General features: G+C 39.8%; 1 protein-coding gene and 1 long non-coding RNA gene across 5 annotated transcripts in view; one reads left to right on the top strand and one right to left on the bottom strand.

The window, feature by feature from the left end:
* Positions 1 to 26397, top strand: part of STK32B (serine/threonine kinase 32B) — a 474254-nt gene that overhangs the window by 287426 nt on the left and 160431 nt on the right. The gene's annotated exons all lie outside the window — the stretch shown is intronic.
* Positions 218 to 26397, bottom strand: LOC143663458 (uncharacterized). Its single transcript, XR_013165914.1, has 3 exons — positions 26308 to 26397; positions 24072 to 24279; positions 218 to 467 (listed from the first exon to the last, which is right to left on the bottom strand). It is a non-coding gene; the product is annotated as an uncharacterized LOC143663458 (long non-coding RNA).

Raw genomic sequence — 26397 nt, 5'->3', positions numbered from 1 at the left:
GCAACTCCCCCAACAGAGAAGCCAAGGATCCTCTCATTAACGAGTTCTAGCAGTTGCGTTTCAATCACCCCAGCCTTTCTAGGTTCCCCAAGTGTACATGTCCATCATCTGTTACAAAGGCTCTAAAGCATCTCTTTTCTTGAAAGAACAAAGTGAGAACATAATTGATCAATATTTTAAAAGAATGTTAATCATTCTTATAAAGTTTGGATGCCTTTTAAGAAAATGCAGACTTTTTAAAGATCTCCATCCTACTTTGCAGGGTTCCAAGTTAGGGATCTTCTCTCAGAATGCCTCCCTTGTTATGCAAAAGTTCCATTCCAGACTCTTTACCAAGGCTGCAATCTGTGTATAGAGAACTTGAAGTTTTCAAGTGCCTCTTGTCAAATCTTGAAGGAAATGAGAAAGTGCTAGGTCTTTGGTCACTCATCCCAAGGAAAGAGTTGTCATCCCTTATGTAGCAGCTTCTTTGCAAAGAAGAAAATGAAAGGAGTTAAAACAGAGGCAGAGTCTTTTTTCTCTCACTTATTTTTTATAACAGCTTTATTGAGATATAATTCACATACTATGCAATTCACCTATTAAAAGTGTGCAATTCAGTGGTTTTTAGTATATTCACAGACTTGGACAATCATCACCACAATTTTAGACCATATTTATCACTCAAAAGGAAACCCTATACCCATTAACAGCTCCCCCTTACCCCCTCCTGAACCCCCTAAATAACCACTTATCTATTTTCTATCTTTCTAGATTTTCCTATTCTGGCATTTCCTTGAAATGGAATCATATAATATGTAGTCATTTCTGATTGGCTTCATTCACTTAGCATAACATTTTCAAGGTTCATCCATGTTGTAGCATGTTATCAATACTTCATCTCTTTTTACTGGAAATAATAAATCAGTTGTATGAAGATACTGTGTTTTATTTCCTATTTATCAGATGATGGATTTTGGGTCATTTCCACATCTCAGTATTATGAATAATATTGCCATGAACATTCGTGTACCTGCTTTTGTGTGGATGTTATGTTTTCAGTTCTGTCATTCTCACCTTTGTAGAAGCTTTTTTTTATTGTATAATATAACATATTTACAAAGCAAAGAAAAAAAATGCAATAGTTTTCAAAGTAGTTCAGGACAGATCCCAGAGTTTGTCATGGGCTACCATACCGCCATCTCAGATATTTCCTTCTAGCTGCTCCAGAATGTAGATTAGAAGGCATAAATATTTTTTATCATCACAATTGACTATTTCTTCTTCTTTTTTGTGAAAAAAAATATATACAAAAAAAGCAATAAATTTCAAAGCACACCACCACAGTTAGTTGTAGAACAGATTTCAGAGTTTGGCACAGGTTACAATTCTACGATTTTAGGTTTTTACTTCTAGCTGATCTAAGATACTGGAAACTAAAAGAAATATCAACTTGGTGATGCAGCAATCATGTTCATTTGTTAAACCCTACGTTCTCTGTATAACTCCACCATCACCATTGATCTTTCTGTCCCACACTTTAGGGGTATTTGGGCTATGTCCGCTCTAACTTTTTCATGTTAGAAGGGGCTGTATGTAATGTGGGATAGGAAAATGGAACTGTCTGATGTTTTGAAGGGCTGGGCCCTCTAGGTTTCAGGACTTATCTAGTCCAGGGACCCATCTGGAGGTTGTAGGTTTATGGAAAGTTACCCTAGTGCAAGGAACTCTTGTAGAATCTTATATATTGCCCTTTATGTTTTTTAGGACTGGCTGGAATGGTTTTAGTTGGGGTTTGGCAAATTATAATAGGCAGCAATGTCTATCTGAAGCTTGCATAAGAGTGACCTCCAGAGTAGCCTCTCAACTCTATTTGAACTCTCTCAGCCACTGATACTTTATTAGTTACACTTCTTCCCCCCCCTTTTTGGTCAGGATGGAATTGTAGATAGCACGATGCTGGAGCCGGATTCATCCCTGGGAGTTGTCTCCCATACCACCAGGGAGACTTTCGCCCCTGGACATCATGTCCTATGTAGGGAGGGTTGCAATGATTTCACTTACAGAGCTGAGCTTAGAGAGACTGAGGCAACATCTGGGCAACAGAGGTCCTCCAGAAGTAACTCTTAGGCATGCCTATAGGTAGGCTAAGCTTCTCTAGTACCTACATAAGCTTCATAAGAGTAAGACTCAAGATCAAGGGCTTGGCCCATTGATTTGGGTGTGCCGAATGTTTGACACAGTATCAGGAGATTCCCTGATAGTAAAGTTTAATAGTTCCATATTTTTTTCTCCTGTCCTTCAAGGGACTTTGCCAATACGTTTTGATTATCTGCTTAATATATTCTAGGGTATATCCAGGCTTTACATTAAGTTATATAGGATTAAAGGCCCTCATTCTTATTCTGGGTTCCCTGTGTTTCAGTTGTTCAACTGAGCTTTGCAGATAGGTTGAGTTAGATTATGAGCTACAGAAAATGTAGGTCCTGGACAAAATAAACCTTTGCTCCTTTGGTCTCGAAGAGTATATGCAGTTCTAAAATATAGATGATGTCGTCTTTACCCCTGTGTTCAGAATTACCTTAATCTCGACCTGATCAGCTTCATTCTTATCTCTAAATACTAGGTTATAGATATATAAAACAGCCTCTCAAAATCTAGAAATAAGTAAATGTGTCTGCTATGAAAGCTTACAATCTAAGCCCCTGTTTTCTTATAAACATTTTCTAAAGGAGACCATACCATAAGTGTTCTTTCATTTCTGGCTTATTTTGCCTCACCAAATGTCCCACAGGTTCATTCACATCGTTGCATGCCTCATGACTTCATTCCATTTTGTAGCATCACAATATTCAGTCATATGTGTAAACCATCATTCACCAATCTACTTCTCAGTCAGTGCATCCTTCAGCTACCTGCATTCATTAGGCATCATGTATAATGTACTAAGCCCATAGTCCATCAAGACTCTCAATTTTAGATCATTTCATTGTTCCCAAGAGAAAGATAACCAATAAACCCACCCTCACCAAGTAGGAAATCTAAACCTCCCCTTAACTCTTGTCCCTCCCCCCATTATTTACCCCTGCTGTTGCTGTGGTAGTGTTGATGTTTTCCTGTTAAACATAGCCTATAGCATGCAATAGGAGTTTTCCCCCTGTATCCTAAACCTTAAACACTCTTTGTACACAAGTCAGACCTTTGAAGTAATTCTTGCAAGAACTTATTAATTTCTAGTGTAATCAGTGGAACACATAGGTCTATACAAACCTTTTCAATCATGTACACCTTCAATATGGTAATATTACTTATAGACCCACTAGTACAACCACGTTTACTCTATCTATTCCCTTACATTTGAGTTCAACGTCATTAGCTAACTGTTCACCCATCTCTAGCTTCTATGTATCTCTAAGTCCCCTATATTCTGTATTATAAGCCCCTGATTTTACCTTTACCATGTTCACAAAACTGAAGTCATGCATTATCTATCCTTTTTTTTCTGGCTTATTTCACTCAGGATTAGACTCTCAAGGCTCATCCATCTTGTCATGTACTTTAGGACATCATTTCTTCTTACTACTGCATAATATTCCATTATATGTATATACCACATTTTGTTAATTCACTCATCTCTTGATGAGTATTTGGATTCTTTCCATCTTTTACTGATTGTGAATAATGCTGCAATGAACATTGGTGTGCAAGTATCTGCTTGTGTCACTGCTTTCAGCTCTTCTGGGTATATACCAAATAGTGCTATTGCTGGGTCATAGGGCAACTTGCTATTTAGTTTCCTAAGGAACTGCCAAACTGGCTTCCATAGTGGCTGTACCATTATAAATTCCCACCAACAGTGCATAAGTGTCCCAATTTCTCACTTCCTCCCCAACATTTGTGGTTTCCTGTTTGTTTAATAGCAGTCATTCTTACAGGTGTGAAATGGTATCTCATTGTAGTCTTTTTTTTTTTAATTTTTTTTTTTCAAAATGCTCTCAGTATTTATTTTACTCTCTCTAAATTCTCCATGGAAAGACAGACATTTCACAGATACAGAGGCTCTGACTGCAGGGTCACAAGCCTAAGTACAGGCAGATGCAGTAACTGAACTGTACCGGGCACGGAAGAACCACTACCATTGAAAGTTTTGAGATTCAGAAGTCACATTCTATCTGTAATGAGGAACTCTTGGGCACAGCTGGCCAGGAGAAAATAGCTTCGAAGTTCCTCTGACAGAGCTGGCGTGGGCAGGAGAGTGGTCATGTCTTTAGTTTTGCCACCAATACCGGTCATCTTCATCCAGAGCATACCAGTTTTCATCAATGATGAAGCTGGGCTTGGTCCTCTTCACCTCTTCCAGCAGACGTTTTTGTTGGGTGGTAAATAGCACTTTCCACATCCCTACAGTTTTTAGATTAGACGTGGGGCTTCCGAAGGCCACGCACAGCTTGGTGGTCCCAGTAGTGCCGAAGTTGTTCTGATTCAGGTTTAAGCTGCTGAGGCTCCGGTTGCAGCAGAGGGCAGAGGACAGTGCCTCGCAGCTGTCAGAGGTCAGTCCACACGCCTCCAGCCCGAGTCTCCTCAGGGAGGTGCTCTCTTGTTTCAAGCCCTCGCACAGCCGGATGGCACCCTTGTCACCCAGCTCGTTGGACGCCAGGTCCAGGCTCCTCAGGTAGTTGCTTCTCCCGATCACTGAGGACAGACTCTCGCAGCAAGCGGAGCTGAGGCAGCAGCTCACCAGCTCTAGGTCCTGGAGGCGACAGTATGGTTCCCTCATGACCTCACACAGAAACTTTGCCCCGTCGTCTTGCAGGGTGTTCTGGCTAAGGCTCAGGTGCGTAAGACTCCTGTTGCTTATAAGTGCAAATGCAAGAAAACCGCCGCTAGCTGCTTGCAGGTTGCACTGATTAAGTATCAGCCTCTGGAGATAACAGCTGGGATGTTTTAGAAATCGACACAAGGCGTTCATGCCATCATTCCCCAGGTTGTTGCCGGCCAGGTAGAGGCGAGTCAGGTTCTGGTTGATGATGAAGACAATGGCCAAATTCTGGCAGCTGGATTCTTTGAGACCACAGTGCCCCAACGCCAGCTTCTGCAGGTTGCAAGTTGGGTACTTCAGAGCCTCACAGAGAGGCCGTAGCCCCTTGTCTGTCACGTTATTTCCTGTCAGGCTGAGGGATTTTAGGCTGGTGCACATAATAAGGGCTTTGGCGATCATCAGACAACTGCTTTGTGTTAGTCCACAGGAATTCAACCTCAAAGCCTCCAGCAAGCAGTTGCGGTGTTTTAGGGCCGTGCACGCAGCCTCTATGTCTGTGTCTTTCAGGTGGGTGCTTTCCAGGTTGAGGTATTTTAGATTACGGTTGGTAATTAGGGTGGTCCAGAGATGTTGGAGGCCGAGGGTTATCTGTGCATCTTTAAGGATGAGGGTCTTTATTTTGCAGACTGGAAGCCTCAGCTTGGTGCAGAGGGTCTTCATGGCCCATTCATTCAGGATGCTGCAGCTCAGGTCCAGGAGTCTCAGGTTTACCAGGGTGCTGAGCACGAAGCAGAACTTCTGCCACCACTTGGTGATGAGGGTCTTCCCCTGTGACCCGTTGGGGTTCATGTGCTGGGTCTCAGTGATCTCATCCTTCGAGAAGATCTCTTTGACACTCAGTCGAATTTTCTGCAAATGCTGACAATACTGGAGACCGAAAGAAGACACAAGCAAGTCCATCTGCTGGTTGATTGGAAGCCACACTTCCTGGAAAGGTTCCAATGCCAAGCGAACAAACTCTTCATCTTGAGTCTCATAAAGGCAGTGGAAGGAGTCCAGGACATCTAGTGGCAAGGTGGCCTTGGCCTGCCTACCTAACAGAGAGACCCATTGCAGATGCTCCTGCCTGATCACCAGTGGGACATGGCACCCGAGCAGCACCTCCAATTTCCTCATGGATTTCTTGTTCATGAGGCCAAACAAGAATCGCTTCATCTGAAGCAAGTGGGGATTAAAGCCAATTCTTTTAAGGTCCATCAGGCTCTTTGCATTCCCAATGGATAGGTGGTATGGATCACAGTCTTCTTCCATTCCCTCTAGGACATAGTACAAGGCAGCACAGAACTCCTGGAAGCTGAGGTGAAAGAAGGTGTAACATCTCTTGTCAAGGATATCCTGGGGAAGGATTTTCATGTGAAATAGGGAGGAGAGCTCGGACTCCTCCAGCCTGTAAAAACTCAGGTCGTCCCTGTAAAATACAAACTTCATATGCCACACTCCCTCCAAAGCCATATGACTCAGGCCCTTCAACATGGCTTTTTCTTTGGGGTTGAGACAGCACTGAACTTTGTCCCGTGGGGTGAGCTGTTGGAACTGAAAGTGGTGTATAAGCTTGTGAGCGTTTGGCAAATGGGGGAAAGATCGCTTTTTGCCACCTCCTCATTGTAGTCTTGATCTGCATTTCCCTTATAGCTATGAAAATGAGCATCTCTTCATGTGCTTTTTAGCCAACAGCGTTTGCTCTTCAGAAAAATGCCTATTCATATTTTTAGCCCATTTTACAATTGGGTTGTTTGTTCTTTTGTTGGTGACTTGTGTGATTTCTTTATATATACAGGATATCAACCTTTGTCCAATGTGTAATTTCCAAATATTTTCTTGCATTGAGTTGGCTGTCTCTTCACCTTTTTTTTATTAATAAAAGAAAAAAAAGAAATTAACACAACATTTAGAAATCATTCCATTCTACATATGCAATCAGTAATTCTTAACATCGTGACATAGATGCATGATCATCATTTCTTAGTACATTTGCATCGATTTAGGAAAAGAAATAGCAAAACAACAGAAAAAGATATAGAATGTTAATATAGAGAAAAAAATAAAAATAATAATAATAGTAAAAAAATACACAAACAAACAGACAAACAAAAAAAAAAACTATAGCTCAGATGCAGCTTCATTCAGTGTTTTAACATGATTACTTTACAATTAGGTATTATTGTGCTGTCCATTTTTGAGTTTTTGTATCGAGTCCTGTTGCACAGTCTGTATCCCTTCAGCTCCAATTACCCATTATCTTACCCTGTTTCTAAGTCCTGTTGGTCTCTATTACCAATGACATATTCCAAGTTTATTCTCGAATGTTGGTTCACATCAGTGGGACCATACAGTATTTGTCCTTTAGTTTTTGGCTAGTCTCACTCAGCATAATGTTCTCTAGGTCCATCCATGTTATTACATGCTTCATAAATTTATTCTGTCTTAAAGCTGCATCATATTCCATCGTATGTATATACCACAGTTTCTTTAGCCACTCATCTGTTCTTGGACATTTTGGCTGTTTCCATCTCTTTGCAATTGTAAATAATGCTGCTATAAACATTGGTGTGCAAATATCCGTTTGTGTCTTTGCCCTTAAGTCCTTTGAGTAGATACCTAGCAATGGTATTGCTGGGTTGTATGGCAATTCTATATTCAGCTTTTTGAGGAACCGCCAAACTGCCTTCCACAGTGGTTGCACCATTTGACATTCCCACCAACAGTGGATAAGTGTGCCTCTTTCTCCACGTCCTCTCCAGCACTTGTCATTTTCAGTTTTGTTGATAATGGCCATTCTGGTGGGTGTGAGATGATATCTCATTGTGGTTTTGATTTGCATTTCTCTAATGGCCAGGGACATTGAGCATCTCTTCATGTGCCTTTTGGCCATTTGTATTTCCTCTTCTGAGAGGTGTCTGTTCAAGTCTTTTTCCCATTTTGTAATTGAGTTGGCTGTCTTTTTGTTGTTGAGTTGGACAATCTCTTTATAAATTCTGGATACTAGACCTTTATCTGATATGTCGTTTCCAAATATTGTCTCCCATTGTGTAGGCTGTCTTTCTACTTTCTTGATGAAGTTCTTTGATGCACAAAAGTGTTTAATTTTGAGGAGCTCCCATTTATTTATTTCTTTCTTCAGTGCTCTTGCTTTAGGTTTAAGGTCCATAAAACCGCCTCCAATTGTAAGTTTCATAAGATATCTCCCTACATTTTCCTCTAATTGTTTTATGGTCTTAGACCTAATGTTTAGATCTTTGATCCATTTTGAGTTAACTTTTGTATAGGGTGTGAGATATGGGTCCCCTTTCATTCTTTTGCATATGGATATCCAGTTCTCTAGGCACCATTTATTGAACAGACTGTTCTGTCCCAGGTGAGTTGGCTTGACTGCCTTATCAAAGATCAAATGTCCATAGATGAGAGAGTCTATATCTGAGCACTCTATTCGATTTCATTGGTCGATATATCTATCTTTATGCCAATACCATGCTGTTTTGACCACTGTAGCTTCATAATATGCCTTAAAGTCCGGCAGCATGAGACCTCCAGCTTCGTTTTTTTTTCCTCAAGATACTTATAGCAATTCGAGGCACCCTGCCCTTCCAGATAAATTTGCTTATTCGTTTTTCTATTTCTGAAAAATAAGTTGTTGGGATTTTGATTGGTATTGCGTTGAATCTGTAAATCAATTTAGGTAGGATTGACATCTTAACTATATTTAGTCTTCCAATCCATGAACACGGTATACCCTTCCATCTATTTAGGTCTTCTGTGATTTCTTTTAACAGTTTTTTGTAGTTTTCTTTGTATAGGTTTTTTGTCTCTTTAGTTAAATTTATTCCTAGGTATTTTATTCTTTTAGTTGCAATTGTAAATAGGATTCATTTCTTGATTTCCCCCTCAGCTTGTTCATTACTAGTGTATAGAAATGCTACAGATTTTTGAATGTTGATCTTGTAACCTGCTACTTTGCAGTACTCATTTATTAGCTCTAGTAGTTTTGTTGTGGATTTTTCCGGGTTTTCGACGTATAGTATCATATCGTCTGCAAACAGTGATAGTTTTACTTCTTCTTTTCCAATTTTGATGCCTTGTATTTCTTTTTCTTGTCTAATTGCTCTGGCTAAAACCTCCAACACGATGTTGAATAATAGTGGTGATAATGGACATCCTTGTCTTGTTCCTGATCTTAGGGGGAAAGTTTTCAATTTTTCCCCATTGAGGATATTAGCTGTGGGTTTTTCATATATTCCCTCTATCATTTTAAGGAAGTTCCCTTATATTCCTATTTTTTGAAGTGTTTTCAACAGGAAAGGATGTTGAATCTTGTCAAATGCCTTTTCTGCATCAATTGAGATGATCATGTGATTTTTCTGCTTTGATTTGTTGATATGGTGTATTACATTAATTGATTTTCTTATGTTGAACCATCCTTGCATACCTGGGATGAATCCTACTTGGTCATGATGTATAATTTTTTAAATGTGTTGTTGGATTCGATTTGCTAGAATTTTTGGGGGGATTTTTGCATCTATATTCATTAGAGAGATTGACCTGTAGTTTTCTTTTTTTGTAATATCTTTGCCTGCTTTTGGTATGAGGGTGATGTTGGCTTCGTAGAATGAATTAGGTAGCTTTCCCTCCACTTCGATTTTTTTGAAGAGTTTGAGGAGAGTTAGTACTAATTCTTTCTGGAATGTTTGATAAAATTCACATGTGAAGCCGTCTGGTCCTGGACTTTTCTTTTTGGGAAGCTTTTGAATGACTAATTCAATTTTTTTACTTGTGATTGGTTTGTTGAGGTCATCTATTTCTTCTTGAGTCAAAGTTGGTTGTTCATGTCTTTCCAGGAACCCATCCATTTCATCTAAATTGTTGTATTTATTAGCGTAAAGTTGTTCATAGTATCCTGTTATTACCTCCTTTATTTCTGTGAGGTCAGTGGTTATGTCTCCTCTTCCATTTCTGATCTTATTTATTTGCATCCTCTCTCTTCTTCTTTTTGTCAACTTGCTAAGGGCCCATCAATCTTATTGATTTTCTCATAGAACCAACTTCTGGTCTTATTGATTTTCTCTATTGTTTTCATGTTTTCAATTTCATTTATTTCTGCTCTAATCTTTGTTATTTCTTTCCTTTTGCTTGCTTTGGGATTAGTTTGCTGTTCTTTCTTCAGTTCTTCCAAGTGGACAGTTAATTCCTGCATTTTTGCCTTTTCTTCTTTTCTGATATAGGCATTTAGGGCAATAAATTTCCCTCTTAGCACTGCCTTTGCTGCATCCCATAGGTTTTGATATGTTGTGTTTTCGTTTTCATTCACCTTGAGGTATTTACTAATTTCTCTTGCAATTTCTTCTTTGACCCACTCATTGTTTAAGAGTGTGTTGTTGAGTCTCCCCGTGTTTGTGAATTTTCTGGCACCCCATCTATTATTGATTTCCAACTTCATTCCTTTATGATCCGAGAAAGTGTTGTGTATGATTTCAATCTTTTTAAATTTGTTAAGACTTGCTTTGTGACCCAGCATATGGTCTATCTTTGAGAATGATCCATGAGCACTTGAGAAAAAGGTGTATCCTGCTGTTGTGGGATGTAATGTCCTATAAATGTCTGTTAAGTCTAGCTCATTTATAGTAATATTCAGATTCTCTATTTCTTTATTGATCCTCTGTCTAGATGTTCTGTCCATTGATGAGAGTGGTGAATTGAAGTCTCCAACTATTATGGTATATGTGTCTATTTCCCTTTTCAGTGTTTGCAGTGTATTCCTCACGTATTTTGGGACATTCCGGTTCGGTGCATAAATATTTATGATTGTTATGTCTTCTTGTTTAATTGTTCCTTTTATTAGTAGATAGTGTCCTTCTTTGTCTCTTTTAACTGTTTTACATTTGAAGTCTAATTTGTTGGATATTAGTATAGCTACTCCTGCTCTTTTCTGGTTGTTATTTGCATGAAATATCTTTTCCCAACCTTTCACTTTCAACCTATGTTTATCTTTGGGTCTAAGATGTGTTTCCTGTAGACAGCATTAGAAGGATCCTGTTTTTTAATCCATTCTGCCAGTCTATGTCTTTTGATTGGGGAGTTCAGTCCATTAACATTTAGTGTTATTACTGTTTGGATAATATTTTCCTCTACCATTTTGCCTTTTGTATTATATATATCTTATCTGATTTTCCTTCTTTCTACACTCTTCTCCATACCTCTCTCTTCTGTCTTTTCGTATCTGACTCTAGTGCTCCCTTTAGTATTTCTTGCAGAGCTGGTCTGTTGGTCACAAATTCTCTCACTGCCTTTTTGTCTGAGAATGTTTTAATTTCTCCCTCATTTTTGAAGGACAATTTTGCTGAATATAGGAGTCTTGGTTGGCAGTTTTTCTCTTTTAGTAATTTAAATATATCATCCCACTCTCTTCTAGCTTCCATGGTTTCTGCTGAGAAATCTACACAAAGTCTTATTGGGTTTCCCTTGTATGTGACAGATTGTTTTTCTCTTGCTGCTTTCAAGATCCTCTCTTTCTGTTTGACCTCTGACATTCTAACTAGTAAGTGTCTTGGAGAATGCCTATTTGGGTCTAATCTCTTTGGGGTGCGCTGCACTTCTTGGATCTGTAATTTTAGGTCTTTCATAAGAGTTGGGAAATTTTCAGTGATAATTTCTTCCATTAGTTTTTCTCCTCCTTTTCCCTTCTGTTCTCCTTCTGGGACACCCACAACACGTATATTTGTGCGCTTCATATTGTCATTCTGTTCCCTGATCCCCTGTTCAAATTTTTCCATTCTTTTCCCTATAGTTTCTGTTTCTTTTTGGAATTCAGATGTTCCATCCTCCAATTCACTAATTCTAGCTTCTGTCTCTTTAAATCTACCATTGTAGGTATCCATTGTTTTTTCCAGCTTTTCTACTTTGTCCTTCACTCCCATAAGTTCTATGATTTGTTTTTTCAGTTTTTCTATTTCTTCTTTTTGTTCAGCCCATGTCTTCTTCATGTCCTCCCTCAATTTATCAATTTGGTTTTTGAAGAGTTTTTCCATTTCTGTTCATATATTCAGCATTAGTTGTCTCAGCTCCTGTATCTCATTTGAACTATTGGTTTGTTCCTTTGACTGGGCCATATTTTCATTTTTCTGAGCGTGATCCGTTATCTTCTGCTGGCATCTGGGCATTTAATCAGATTTCCCTGGGTGTAAGACCCCGCAGGTTCAAAGATTTTTCTGTGAAATCTCTGGGCTCTGTTTTTCTTATCCTTCCCAGTAGGTGGTGCTCATGGCGCTCATCTATCTGCGGGTCCCACCAGTAAAAGATGCTGTGGCTCCTTTAACTTTGGAAAACTCTCGCTGTAGGGGGGGGGTCGCCAGCCGAAGCGGCTTGGGGGAGTCCCAATCCCAATCTCCCACCCGGCCCGGGGATCTGCGCCCGGGGAGGGTTGCCGGCCTCCGCGGCTTGGGGGAACGCCTGTCCAAATTTTCCAGCCGACCTGGGGCGCCAAGCGTGGCAGGGCGGCTCCAGCCGTCGCGGCTTGCGGAAGTGTCTATCCGCCGTTCCCAGCCGGACCGGGAAGCCACGTGTTTGGAAGGGACCCCGGTCGCCGTTCTCCGCGGCTTGGGGATCTCCAATCCAATTCTCCCAGCTGGTCCAGGGGGCCGCGCGTGGGGGGGGTGCCAGCCGCCACAGCTTGAGGAGACCGCATGTCCTATTCTCCCAGCCGGCCCGGGAAGGATGGAGGGAGGGACTCCGGTCGCCTGCCGCCCTGGCCCGGGGAAGCCCGCGCCCCTCAGCGTTCTCACCGGAGCAGGTTCTCCCAGCCAGTCAGCCGTTCCAGAATGGAGTACGCTGTCTTCTTGGTCTCTGTCGTGGCTCCGGGAGCTGTTCTGAATCGTTTCTACTTCTCTATTAGCTGTTCTGGAGGAGGAACTAAGACCCGCGCATCTTACTAATCCGCCATCTTCTCTGGAAGTCCTCTTCACCTTTTTGACAAAGTCTTTTGGGGTGCAGAAGCATTTGATTTTGAGGAGTTCCATTTATCTATTTTTTCTTTTGTTGCTTGTGCTTTGGGTGTAAAGTTTAGGAAGCTACCTCCTATTACTAGGTCTTAAAGATGTTTCCCTACATTTTCTTCTAGAAGCTTTATGGTGCTAGTTCTTACATTTAGGTGTTTGATCCACTTTGAGTTAATTTTTGTATAGGGTGTAAGGTAAATGTCCTCTTTCATTCTTTTGGTTATTGATGTCCAGTTCTCCCATGCCCATTTATTGAAAAGACTATTTTGTCCCAGTTCAGTGGGTTCAGGAGCCTTGTCAAAAATCACTTGACCATCGATTTGGTGGTCTGTTTCTGCAGTCTTGATTGATTCCATTGGTCGATACTTATATCTTTGTTCCAGTACTATGCTGTTTTGACCAATGTGGCTTTATAATAAGTTTTAATATCAGGAAGTTTAAATCCTCTCACTTGGTTCTTTTTTTTTTTGGTATGATTTTAGCTATTCAGGGTCCCTATTTGGTTCTCTTCTAGATGAATTTGGTAACTAGTTTTTCAAAATCTTCAAAGTAGGTTGTTGGAATTTTGATTGGTACTGCATTGAATCAGTAGATCAATTTGGGAAGAATTGATATCTTAACTATATTTAACCTTCCTATCCATGAACAAGGAATGTCTTTCCATCTATTTAGATCTCCTTTGATTTCTTTTAGCAATGTTATGTAGTTTTCTGTATACAAGTTCTTTACATGCCTAGTTAAGTTCATTCCTAGGTACTTGATTATTTTTGTTGCTATTTTGAATGGAATTTTTCCCTTAACTGACTCCTCAGTTATGTCATTGCTTGCGTGTAGAAATGTTACTGATTTTTGCACATTAATTTTATATCCTACCATCTTGCTGAATTTGTTTATTACTCAAGTAACTTTGTTGTAGATTCCTCAGGATTTTCAAAACATAGTATCATGTCATTAGCAAATAATGAAAGTTTTACTTCTTCCTTTCCAATTTGGATATGTTTTATTTCTTTGTCCTGCCTGATTGCTCTAGTTAGATCTTATAGTACAATGTTGAATAATAGTGGTGACAGAGGGCATCCTTGTCTCATGCCTGATCTTAGGAAGCAAGATTTCAGTCTCTCTCCATTGAGTATAATGCTGGCTATCTGTATTTCATATATGCCCTTTATCATATTGAGGAAGTTACCTTTGATTCCTATCTTCTGAAGTACTTTTATCAGAAAAGGATGTTGAATTTTGTTGAATGTTTTTTGAGCATTAATCAAGGTGATCATGCGAGTCTTCCCTTTCAATTTGTTAATATACCGTTACATCAGTTGATTTTCTTGTGTTGAACCATCCTTGCATTCCTGGTATAAACCCCACTTGGCCGAGGTGTATAATTATTTTAATGTGTTGTTGGACTCGATTTGCTAGTATGTGAATTCTCATAGAGAATTTTGGCATCTGTGTTCATTAGGGAGATTGGCCTGTAGTTTTCTTTTCTTATAGCATCTTTACACTGTTTTGGCATTAAAATGATATTAGCTGCATAAAATGAGTTAGGTAGTGTTCCTTTTTCCTCAGTTTTTTGGAAAAGTTTGAGCAGAGTTGGTGTTAGTTCTTTTTGGAACGTTTAATAAAATTCCCCTGTGAAACCATTTGTCTCTGGGCTTTTCTTTGTAGGAAGAGTTTTGATGACTGATTGAATCTCTTTGCTTGTGATTGGTTTGTTGAGATCTTCTATTTCTTCCTGACCCAGTGTAGCTTGTTTGTGTTTCTCCAGGAATTTGTCCATTTCATCAAAGTTGCCATATTTGTTGGTATATAGTTGTTCATAGTATCCTCTTATGATTTCTTTTATTTCTTCAGTGTCTGTGGTAATGCACCCCTTCTCACTTATGATTTTTTTTTTAATTTGCATCCTCTGTCTCTTTTTCTTTGTCAGTCTTGCTAGTGGCCCATCGATTTTATTGATTTTTTTCCATGAACCAACTTTTGGTTTTATTGATCCTTTCTATTGTTCTTTTATTCCCCCATTCATTTAACTCTGCCTTAATCTTCATTATTTCTCTTAATCTATTTGCTTTGGGGTTAGTTTGCTGTTCTTTCTCTAGTTCCTCCAGGTGAGCAGTTAAGGCCTCAATTTTTGCCCTTTCTGGTTTCTTAATATAGGAATTTAGGGTAATAAATTTCCCTCTCAACACAGCCTTTGCTGCATCCCATAAGTTCTGATATGTTGTATTCTCATTTTCATTCATCTCCAGGTAGCTACTGATTTCTCTAGCAATTTCTTCTTTGGCCTACTGGTTGTTTAAGAGTGTGTTATTTAATCTCTATATATTACTGAAAGTTCTCATTCTTTGGTGGTTATTGATTTCCAGTTTCATTTCATTGTAACCAGAGAAAGTGCTTTGAATAATTTCAATTTATAAAGACCTCTTTTGTGCCCAAGCATATGATCTATCTTGGAGAATGTTCCATGGGCCTAGAGAAGAATGTATATCCTGGTGTTTGGGGGTATAATGACCTCTATATATCTGTTAAGTCTAATTTGTTTATCAAGTTGTTTAGCTTCTCTATTTCCTTGCTGATTTTCTGTCTGGTTGTTCTATCTATAGAGGAGAGTGGTGTATTGAAGTTTCCTACGATTATTGTTGAAACATCTATCACTCCCTTCAGTTTTGCCAATGTCTGTCTCATACTTTGGAGCTCCTTGATTGGGAACATAAACATTTATGATCATTATATCTTCTTGGTAAATTGACCCTTTAATTAGTATATGCTATCCTTCTTTGTCTCTTATGATGTCTTTACATTTTAAGTCTATTTTGTCTGATATTAGTATAACTACTCCTGCTTCCTTTGGTTGCAACTTGTGTGGGAAATATTTTTCCATCCTTTCACTTTCAATCTATTTGTATCCTTGTGTCTAACATGAGTCTCTTGAAAGCTGGATTATATTTCTTAATCCATTCTGCCAATCTCTATCTTTTAATTGGTAAGTTTAGTCCATCAACATTCAAAGTTATTACTGAAAAGGCGTTTCTTGAATCAACCATCTTATCTTTTGGATTTTATTTGTTAGATCTATATACTCTTCAATTATGTGCCCTCTTCCAAACCTCCCTCTCCTGTCTTTTTTTTCAACTGGAAGAATTCCCTTTAGTATTTCTTGTAGGACCAGTCTCTTGTTGACAAATTCTTTCAGGATTTGTTTGTGAAAATTTTAATTCCTCCCTCAGTTTTGAAGGACAGTTTTGCTGGGTAAAAAATTCTTGGCTGGAAGGCTTTCTCTTTCAGGGTCTTAAATATATCATACCACTGCCTTCTTGCCTCCATAGTGCCAATTCGGTAGTCTGAACTCAGTCTTATATATAAAAAACTCAGTAGATTGTTTTTCTCTCGCCACTTTCAGGATTTTCTGCTTTTCTTCAACATTTGACAGACTGATTTGTATGTGTATTGGGGAAGGCCTATTTGGATTTATTCTTTTTGGCCTTCTTTGATTTGCTTATTTATGTCCTTTATAAGCGTTGGGACATTTTACCCAGTTATATCTTCAACTAATCTTCTCAGCCCTTTACTCTTCTCTTCTCCATCCAGGGCACCAATGATTCTTATATTTGAGTGCTTTGTTTAGGCCATCATTTCCCTGAGATACAATTCAAATTTTTCCATCTTTTTTGCCATTTGCTGTTTTGTGTTCAAAATCAGTTGTCCTGCCCTTCTAGTTTGCTTTTTCTTTCTTCTGCCTCTTCAGATCTGCTGCTGTGTGTATCTAGTATGTTTCTGTTTGTTTGTTTTTCTACAGTATCTTTAATCTCTCTGATATCTGCTATTTTTATGTTTATCCTTTCAAATTCCTTTTTATGCTCTTCTAGTGTCTTCTTGATCTCCTTTATGTCATTAGACATCCCATTTATTCTATTAAGTAGAGTTATGAACATCTCTGATTAGTTGCTCCAATGTCTGTGTTTCCTCTAGTGTTTTAATTTGGTCATTAGGCAGGGCTGTATCTGTATGCATCATATGCTTAGTGATCTTCTGTTGTCTTTGTGTAATGTAAATATCTTAATTGGTTTACTTTGAAAGTTGATTTCTTTCAGTAGTCTAAAGCTTTGTATTTGCAGGATGGACGTAGAGCAGGATGCAGGGCATGGGGCTTTGAACAACAGTACAGTAATGCTTTCCAGTGCAGGTATAGGCACAGGTTGGGGATGCTATGCTGGTGCCTGTGAGCAGGAACACCCAGTGGTAGGGAGGATGTGACTGTGTGGATGCACGTGGCTGGGGGCCAGGGCCCTGGTGTATACTGGTCTGGGGCACAGGGCCCTTTGTGTGCATGTGCAGAGCTCAGGACAGTGGATAGGCACTGAGCCTACATGGGCTGGGTGTGGATGTGTCCCAGCTGTGCATGTCAGCACTTGTCCAGAGCTGGGGGACATGCACAGATCTGGGAGGACATAAATTGATGTATATGAACATGGCTCGAGGTGGGGGGCTGTGCAACTGTATGGGCGGAGGGTGGGTATAGCCTGGGTATGGAGGTAAGCACCTACAGCCTTTATATGCTGGCGACCACCTACAGGGGGCAGGGAGAGGCTGATAGCTTCAGGAGGGGCAGGGTGAGACTGTGCTTGCACCAGAGAGGTCGGTTGGGTTGTGGCAGGCTTGCACACGCTTGCAGTGGTGGTGTGGATGGGGTATGCCCACATGGGGTTTGTGGGGCCGGGCCACTTGGGGCAGGGGGTGGGGGCGGGTGACAGGTTTCCGGTGCATGGGGTATGGGGTGAGTCCCAGGTTATGGGGCTGCACTGGTGAGAGTAGTGCATTCAAGGAAAGTGGCTTGTCTCTTTTCTTAGTCCCCATTACCCAGTCCGTGGACTCCTGAGGGTTCGGGCTTCCAGGTTAGGCTCTGTGCAGCAACCAGCCAGTCTCTGGTTCTCTGCTTCTCAGTTCCTCAGCTTTTGTAACTAGGGCCTCCCTGTGTGGTGCAAAAGACTCTCCCAGATCACTTACACCCTGGAATTGTGTCTCAGTCACCCTCCGCCCCATCTCTAGCTCTTCCTTGGAGCAGGGGTGAACTCGACCAATCTTATTCCGCCATCTTCTCAGAACTTCCCTAATTTATTATTATAATGGGGTAATAATTGTGACCTTTTTAATAATAATTCATGTTCACAAACTGCACCCACATACATTTTCTTGTCTGCTTTTTGTAACAACCCTGTGGTATGTTATTATTTTTTAAATAATCATATGACAAAGAAGGGAAGTGCAGCTCAGAGGCATGAGCTATCTTTGGCTATGCCAGAGGATGTAGCTGGCAGATGGACAATGGTCTCCTGCTCTGCTCTGTCCAGATGCTCAGGCTCTGTTCTTTTCCACGGCACCAAATTGCCTCACAGTAATAGGAACCTGCAGGACTTACCAATCCTCATCAATGGACTCAAATAGAGGACACTCTATAAATACTTGTATAATTGCCATTCATTTGGACTAGTTCCAACTGAATATAAATGCCAGATTTTGGAATGGGCCTAGAGTCACCCAGATGAATTTCTATTTCACTGAGTTTGTTCTCTCCAACCTCAAAACCTTGTAATAAACCCGGGTCCTTTGAGAGCCAACAAATTTTTTTTAAAGAGAGAGTATGTCTTAGTTTGCCAGGGTTACTATGACAAGTACCATACAATGGGTTGGCTTAAAGAGCAGCAGTTTATTGGCTCACATTTTTGTAAGCTAAAAGTCCAGCATCAAAGTCTTGGCAGGCTGTGCTTTCTCCCCAAGTCTGTAGTGCTCTGGTGCTGGCCTAACATATCCTTGGGGTTCCAGGCTGGCATCGCAACCTCTGTCACATGGTAGTCTGCTCCTCTCCTGGCTTTTTCTGACTGTTGACATCAGAATTTCTTCAGAGATCAGGTCATGTGGATTGAGGCCCACTCTGATTCAATTTGGCCTCAGCTTAATGGGATCTTTGAAGATCCTATCCACAAATGAGTCCCTACCTTAACTAATAATAATACCTTCAAAGGTCCTATTTACAAATGTGTTCACACCCACTTGAACATGCCTTTATGGAGGATATGATTCCATTCACAATGGAGTACAGCAAAGATTTCATTTTGAGTTTCAGGAAGATTGTGTTTTAGGAGCACAGCTCAGGGAGTCTGTACCCATTCCAGCACTGACTTCTAAGTGCCTCCTTCATTTGTATCATTATTCGTGCAAGAGCAGATCTTATTTAATTGCTTTCAGGAAACAGCAGTGGAAGAACTAGTACAGAACAGGTCATTTCAAGAAAAAGAAGGACATCTGGAATTTTTTTATCCAGCCAATTTATTCTTTTGAAATTACCTTAGAAGTATAGAATATTAAAATCAGACAGTAGCAAGGAAAACTACAGGCCAATCTCCCTAATGAATATAGATGCGAAAATTCTCAACAAAGTACTTGCAAATCGAATTCAATGTCACATTAAAAGAATTATACACAATGATCAAGTGGGTTTATTCCAGGGATATAAGGGTGGTTCAACACAAGAAAATCAATCAATGTAGCACAACATATTAACAAGTCAAAATGGAAAAATAATATGATTTTCTGAATTGATGCTGAAAAGTCATTCAACAAAATTCAACATCCTTTTCTCATAAAAACTCTTAAAAGGTAGGAACAGAAGGAAACTTACTCAATATGATAAAGGCCACATATAAAACCCACAGCCAGCATCACACCAATATGAAAGACTGAAAGCCTCTCCCCTGAGATCGGGAATGAGACAAGGATGTCCATTGATTGCACTTTCATTTAACATTGTGCTAGAATGTCTAGCTAGAGCTATCAGGCAAGACTAAGAAATAAAATGCAACCAAATTGGAAAGGAAGTAGCAAAATGTTCATTATTTGCAGATGACATGTTCCTGTACTTGGAAAATCCTGAGAAATCTATGACAAAGCTACTTGAGCTAATAAACAAACTTAATAAGGTGGTGGGATAAAAGATTAATGAACAAAAATCCACCATAGTTCTATACACAAGTAATGACCTCACTGAGAAGACAATTAAGAAAAAAAATCCATCCACAATAGCAACTAAAATAATCAAGTATCTCGGAATAAACTTAACCAGGGATGTAATACCTGTACATAGAAAACTACAAAACATTGCTAAAAGAAATCAGGAAAGACCTAAATAGGTGAAAAAGACATTCCATGTTTATGGATAGGAAGGACAAACATCGTTAAGTTGTCAATTCTACCTAAATTGATCAACAGATTCAATGCAATGCCAATCAAAATTCCAATAACCTACTTTGAAGACTTGGAAAAGCTAGTTATCAAAGGTATTTGGAAGGAAAAGAGGCCCCACATAGCCAAAAACATACTAAAAAAGAATGAAGTGGGAGTACTTACACTTCCTGAATATTAAAGCTTATTATAAAGCTACAGTGGTCAGAATTCCAATAGAAGAGCTGAAAGCAGTGTCACGAACAAACATTTGCACACCAATATTCATAGAAGCATTATTCACGATTGCCAAAAGAAAACAACCCAAGTGTCCATCAACAGAGGATTGGATAAACAAAATATGGTGTATACATATGACAGACTATTATGCAGCGGTTAGAATAAATGAGGTCCCAACATGGATAAATCTTGAGGACGCATGTTGAGGGAAATAAGCCAGACACAGAAGGATAGATATTGTATGATTTCACTAATATGAACCCCTTAGAAAATGTAAACTCGATCTTAAAATGTAGAATATTGGGGACCTACATATAGACAGGAGCTAAAGTAAGGGGAATTGTTAACTAATATGTACAAACTAGTTAATGAGATTGAACTTAAAAGTATGAGAATGGACAGGGGTGATGCTAGCTCATTAGTGGGTTTATGAGTAATAGTGTCATATTGAAGGTGAATATTACTGAAAAGGATTGTTTAGAGCCATGTACCTCACTGATTAGCACTACAGATATAAATAATTTCTTGCCTGAACTACTTCAAATACATGATACTTGTACAAAGGGTTAATAATAGAAGAGTATATGTGAAAAACTACTTGTTGCACATCATGGCCTACAGTAACAGGAATACATCACTAGTACCACAATACTAGAGGTAAATAATTGGGGGGAATAAGAGTTAAGAGGAGTTTGAGATTTTCTCTTTGGTGTGGGTATGTCTATCTAGTATTTTTCTCTTTGGAGCAATGGAAATGGCCTAAAATTGAAAGTGATGATGATTGCACAACTAAATGAGGACACTGTGAGACACTGATTATTTATTTTAGCTAGAATATATGGTATATGAATATATCTCAACAAAATCTGCAGATTCAAAATAAATTAATAAGCAGAAAATTCAAGTGCTGGAGAAAATGTGGAGAGAGAAGTATACCCAATCAAAGTTGTAGGGTAAGAGAATGGGCCAGCCACCAAAGGATAATGTAGTGGATCCACAAAAAGCTAAATATAGGGTTGTCATATGTGCTAGTTTGAAAGTACTATGTACCCCAGAAAGGCCATGTTTCAATATTGATACAATCTTTTGGGTGCAGACCTATTGTTTAGGGTGGGAAACTTTGATTGGATTGTTTCTAGGGAGCTATGACATGCCCAGTTGTGGGTGTGACCTTTTGATTAGATTACTTCCATGGAGACGTGACACACCCAGTTGTGTTGATTAGATGGAGATGTGACCCCCCCCCCCCATTCAAGGTGGGTCTTGATTAGTTTACTAGAGTCCTTTAAAAGGAGAAGCACTTCAGAGAAACCTCAGATGCTTAGAGAACAGTTGCTTCAGAACTGACAGAGACATGGATGTTTGAAGATACCCAGAGTGCCAACAAAGAGAACAGATGCATAAACATGGGCAGAGCCCAACAGACATTGCCATGTGCCTTCCTATGAGATGCTAACGAGTCAAACCTAGAGCTGTGTCCCAGAGGATCTGAGTGAAGGTCCACTGATGCTTAGAGTGGAAACCACTGGAATCAGAAGCTAAAAGCAATGAAACAAGGGCAAGGACCAGAAGACACCAGCCCCAGCAATATGCCTTTCAAGGTGACAGACACTGGCATCTATTGAGTCAAGGATATATTGGGTCAAGTGTATTTTTCCTGGATGCCTTAGTTTGGACATTTTTCTGGCCTTAGAACTGTAAGCTTGTGATGTAGTAAATTCCATTTTAAACCTGCTCAATTTCTGGTATATTGCATTCCAGCAGCATTAGCAAATCAAAATACCATATGATTAGGCAATCTCATCACTGAGAATATACTCAAAAGAACTGAAAGCAGGGACTCCAATATACATTTTCACAATGATGTTTATGGTGACATTATGCATGATACCCAATGAATGGAAGTTGCTGAACAGCCCATTGACTGAGAAGCAGAAGGGTGAGCTGTGGTGTATACATATGATGGAATATTGTGTGGCTACGGAAAGGAATGAAGTCAGGAGGCATGTAACAAGTGAATGAAACATGAGGACATTATGTTGAGCAAAATAAGCCAGAAACAAAAGGACAAGTATTGTATGGTCTCTTTCAGAAAATACTTAGTAGAAAACTGGGGCCTAGATTGTAAGGTCTTACAATAGTAACATTTATTCTTGAGCTTTGAGTGTCATTTCTAAATTCTGAGATGCTTTGCTATATGTGTATAACCAGCTATTTTCCTGGAACTTGGGTACCTATGTGACACATAAGACTCAGAGCTGGAATTCTGCAGCTCCAGTAGTCAGCATTGCTAGATACAACAACTATTAAAGAAGCCAAAATAGAGATTAGAACAAAGCTGATCTGGTTGGGACTAAGGTAAATCAGAATACAGAATGAAAGATTATATTGTCTCTATTTTAGAACTTCACTGACTGTATGAGATCAAAGGAAGAGAGTTTTATTTTGTCCAAAACCTACATTCTCTATAGCACTCAATCTAACTTAATCTGTCTGGTCAGTTCAGTTAAACAGTAAACATGTGGAGCCCAGAATTGGGAATGAAGTGTTGCAGTTCTGTATAGCCTAATGTAATACCCAGATACATTCCAGAGTATGTTTGGCAGATAATTAAAAAGCACTGGCAAAGTCCCTGGAGGGATTGGAGTAAATTATGGAACTATTAAACTTATGCACCTGGGAAATCCCTGATACATTCTCAAACATTAGCAGTTCCCAAGTTAATAGGCCAAGCCTTTGATCTTGAGTCTTGGTCTTATAAAACTTATATCTGTAATGGAGAAACTAAGCCTACCTATAATAATGCGTAAGAGTTACTTCCAGGGAACTACTTTTGTTGCTCAGATGTGGCTTCTATCTCTCCAAGCCCAACTCTGCAAGTAAATTATCATTATCCCACCCCCTACATGGGACATTTCTCTCAGGAATGAGGCTGACCCTGGCACCATGGGATCAACAATGCCTACCCGACCAAAAGGGTGAAAAGAATTATGACAAAATAAGGTATCGGTGGCTAGGAAATTTCAAATAGAGTAGAGAGGCATTTCTGGAGGTTACTCTAATGCAAGCTTCAACTAGACATCACTAATTGCCATGGCATGCCAAGCTCCAACCAACAGTATTCCAATAAACCCTAAAGAATATCCAGGACTCTACGAGTTTATAAAAGTTTCACTCACTAAGTTCGTTTTTCAGAAACCTAAATCTCTAGATGGTTCCTAGGCCAGATAAGCCCTGAAACTCAGAGTTTCCAGTCTCTCCAAGATCCAGTTGCATCCCCTTACCCCATAACACAACACCCCCCTTCCACATGAAGTTAGAATGAACATAGCCCAAATATCCATAAAGATTGGAAGAAGGATCAAAGGAGAAGAAAGAATTGTGTCAGAGAAGGTAGGATCTAACAAATGAGTATGATTACTGAATAATTAAATTGACATTTATTTTCAGTGTCTTGGAGCAGCTAGAAGGGAACACCTGAAATGGTGGAATAGTAACCCATACCGTACTTTGAAATTTGTCCTAAAACTACTTGATAAATGTACTTTGAAATTTATCACTTTTTTGCATATATGTTATATTTCACCATAAAAAATGTTTTAAAAAAATCATCCAGTAGTAATTTTTGTGGCATTCCAGTGGGTCACCTAAAACAGAAGTCGAGGAGTTGAGGAGTCTGATTCTTCATTTGCTTTTGAATGCCCTCACAGAGGCATTATCTCTTTTTGTAACATGTGGATAAAATCTCTCTGCACCTGTCATTTTGGTTTGCTAAGATGTTCAAAGAAGATACCATGAAATGTGTTGGCCTAAACTGTGGGAGTTTGTTAACTTACTAGCTTCCAGCTTTGAAGACATGAAAATATCCAAGTCCAGGCATCATCGAGGTGATGCTTTCCTCCTGAAGACCAGATACTGGCGACCCTGGGCTCCTCTGACACATGGCAAGACACATAGCAGAGTCTGCTGGTCTCTCCTTTCTCTTCCTGGTGTTTTTGCTTTCAGCTTCTTGCTTCCATGGTTTTCACTCTCTCCATATTTATCCTGTTTATAAAAGACCCCAGTAAGAGGATTAGAGCCCAACTTGGGCCTGGACTTCCTTGTAAAAGTAACCTTATCAAAAGATCCAACTTACAGTGGCCCACACCTGCAGGAATGGATTAGCTTTAAGAACATAATTTTCTGGGGTACACTTGGTTTCAACCCCCCACAGCTGCCTACACTCCTGTGATATAAAAATTAATAGAATGTGTTTTACTCACTCAAAAAAAAAGCAGAAGTGATAGAAAGAGTTGTACCTCGGAGTTTATCTCTCTGCAGCACACTGATATAACAACTTTTTAAATTGCCAAATTATTTAAGAGCCTTCACATTTTATTTTGTTTTTGAACTGAGTATATTCAAAGATCTAGGTTTTTAACAACCTTTTTATCTGGGAATTTGAAACATTTCTCTGGCCACCTATAAGAATACTTCTGGCCACCCTAAACCTTTCTGGCCACTCAGCAGGGATCATTCATCACTTGTTCAATGAGTAAATGAGTGAGTTATCTAGGGTCTGTTTCTAGTGCTTGATGGGCATCCTGCCACGAACATGCCATCCTTAGGATGCCCTGAGTGGAAATGATTGATCAAAAAGCCATGCTTGGTAGTACCTGTCACTGCTGATCAGTGACAAGTTGAGGCAGGTGGTCAAAGAAAGGCCCAAAGGGTGGGTGAGTGGGGAGAAAAGAAGCTACTGTTAACAATGACTTCGAGCAGGTGATGGACTAACATACAACATGAAAAGTGTCCCAGTAAAAACATCTAGACATGCAGGGCAGTGCATATTCACCAAAATTATTTTAAGTGCAAAATGAGCTTGAACAGAAGGAAACACTTCATGTGCCTGGAGTGAAGGATACTGAAAAGCAGAGAACTGTACATGAGCTGATGCTGCAGTGCCCAGAGGGGCAGCTAGGGGTGCTGGGGCTTATGTGGGGACTATCCATTCAGCACCCACATGTGGGTAGGGGGTGAGACCTTGGGTCCATATGAGGCAGGAAGGACGAAAGGAGACCTCCATGTAAATGGGAAACCTCTCAAGGGCTGTGCCTTCTTTGAGAGAGTCCACCAGGAAAAAAAAAATCTGTGCATCAGCACCAGAGACCACAAGGGGGTCTCCATTGGGCTCTGAGAAGAAAATAAAATTTCATACATGAGTTTGTATAACTCAAAGTTCTGAGGCTTGTAAAGTGCCTGTATTGTTAGGGGGAACATTGCCATGTAAGAAACACCATCCTATAAATTTTAAATCATGATAAACTAAGCAACACATTTTAGGTATGCGTACCATTGTATTAATGTTATCAAAAAAGCAAGAAAATTTATAGTTTTGGTAGCACATCATCTGATTTAACTTGTATGCTTGTATGGTCAGTTTAATTGAACACCATAATTACATGGAATCTTGAACAAGGCATAAGATCTTGTTGGTTTCTATAGGTTATTGTGATGCCCTGACATATCCCAGAGTAATTTGGGCAGAGAATAAAAATGTATTTGTGAAGTCCCCTTGGTGGACTGGAGAGAAAGGAGGAAATATTCAACTTCCCCATCTGGGGAATTCTTGATATTCTTGCAGTGGAGACAATTCAATAGTCTGATCCTTCAGTCTTGGAGGCTTGCCCCTATGAAGCCTATTCCTGCAAAGGAAGGGCTAAGCCTACTTATTATTAAGCCTAAAACTCACCCCTGAAAAGCCTGTTCTCTTGCCCAGATGTGGCCTCTCTTCTAAGCCAACTTGGCAGATGAACTCACTGCCCTACTCCCTGTGTGGGACATGACTCCCAGGGGTTTAAATCTCCCTGGCAATATGGGACCTGACTCCTGGGGATGAGCCAGGACTCAGCATCATCAGAATGAGAAAGCCTTCTTGACCAAAAGGGGAAGAGAGAAATGAGACTAAATAAAGTCTCAGTGGCTGAGAGATTTCAAATAGAGTCAGGAGGTTATCCTGGAGGTTACTCTTACACATTACATAGATATCCCTTTTTTAGTTTATGATGTATTGGAGTGGCTGGAGGGAAGTACCTGAAACTGTTGAGCTGTGTTCCAGTAGTCTTGATTCTTGAAGACGACTGTATCACTATATAGTTCTTACAGTGTGACTGTGCGATCATG

The sequence above is a fragment of the Tamandua tetradactyla genome, chromosome 19, assembly GCF_023851605.1.
Source record: "Tamandua tetradactyla isolate mTamTet1 chromosome 19, mTamTet1.pri, whole genome shotgun sequence".
Classification (NCBI taxonomy): Eukaryota; Metazoa; Chordata; class Mammalia; order Pilosa; family Myrmecophagidae; genus Tamandua; species Tamandua tetradactyla.
Note: the sequence above shows the minus strand (reverse complement) of the source record. Positions and strands in the feature narration are given on the sequence as shown.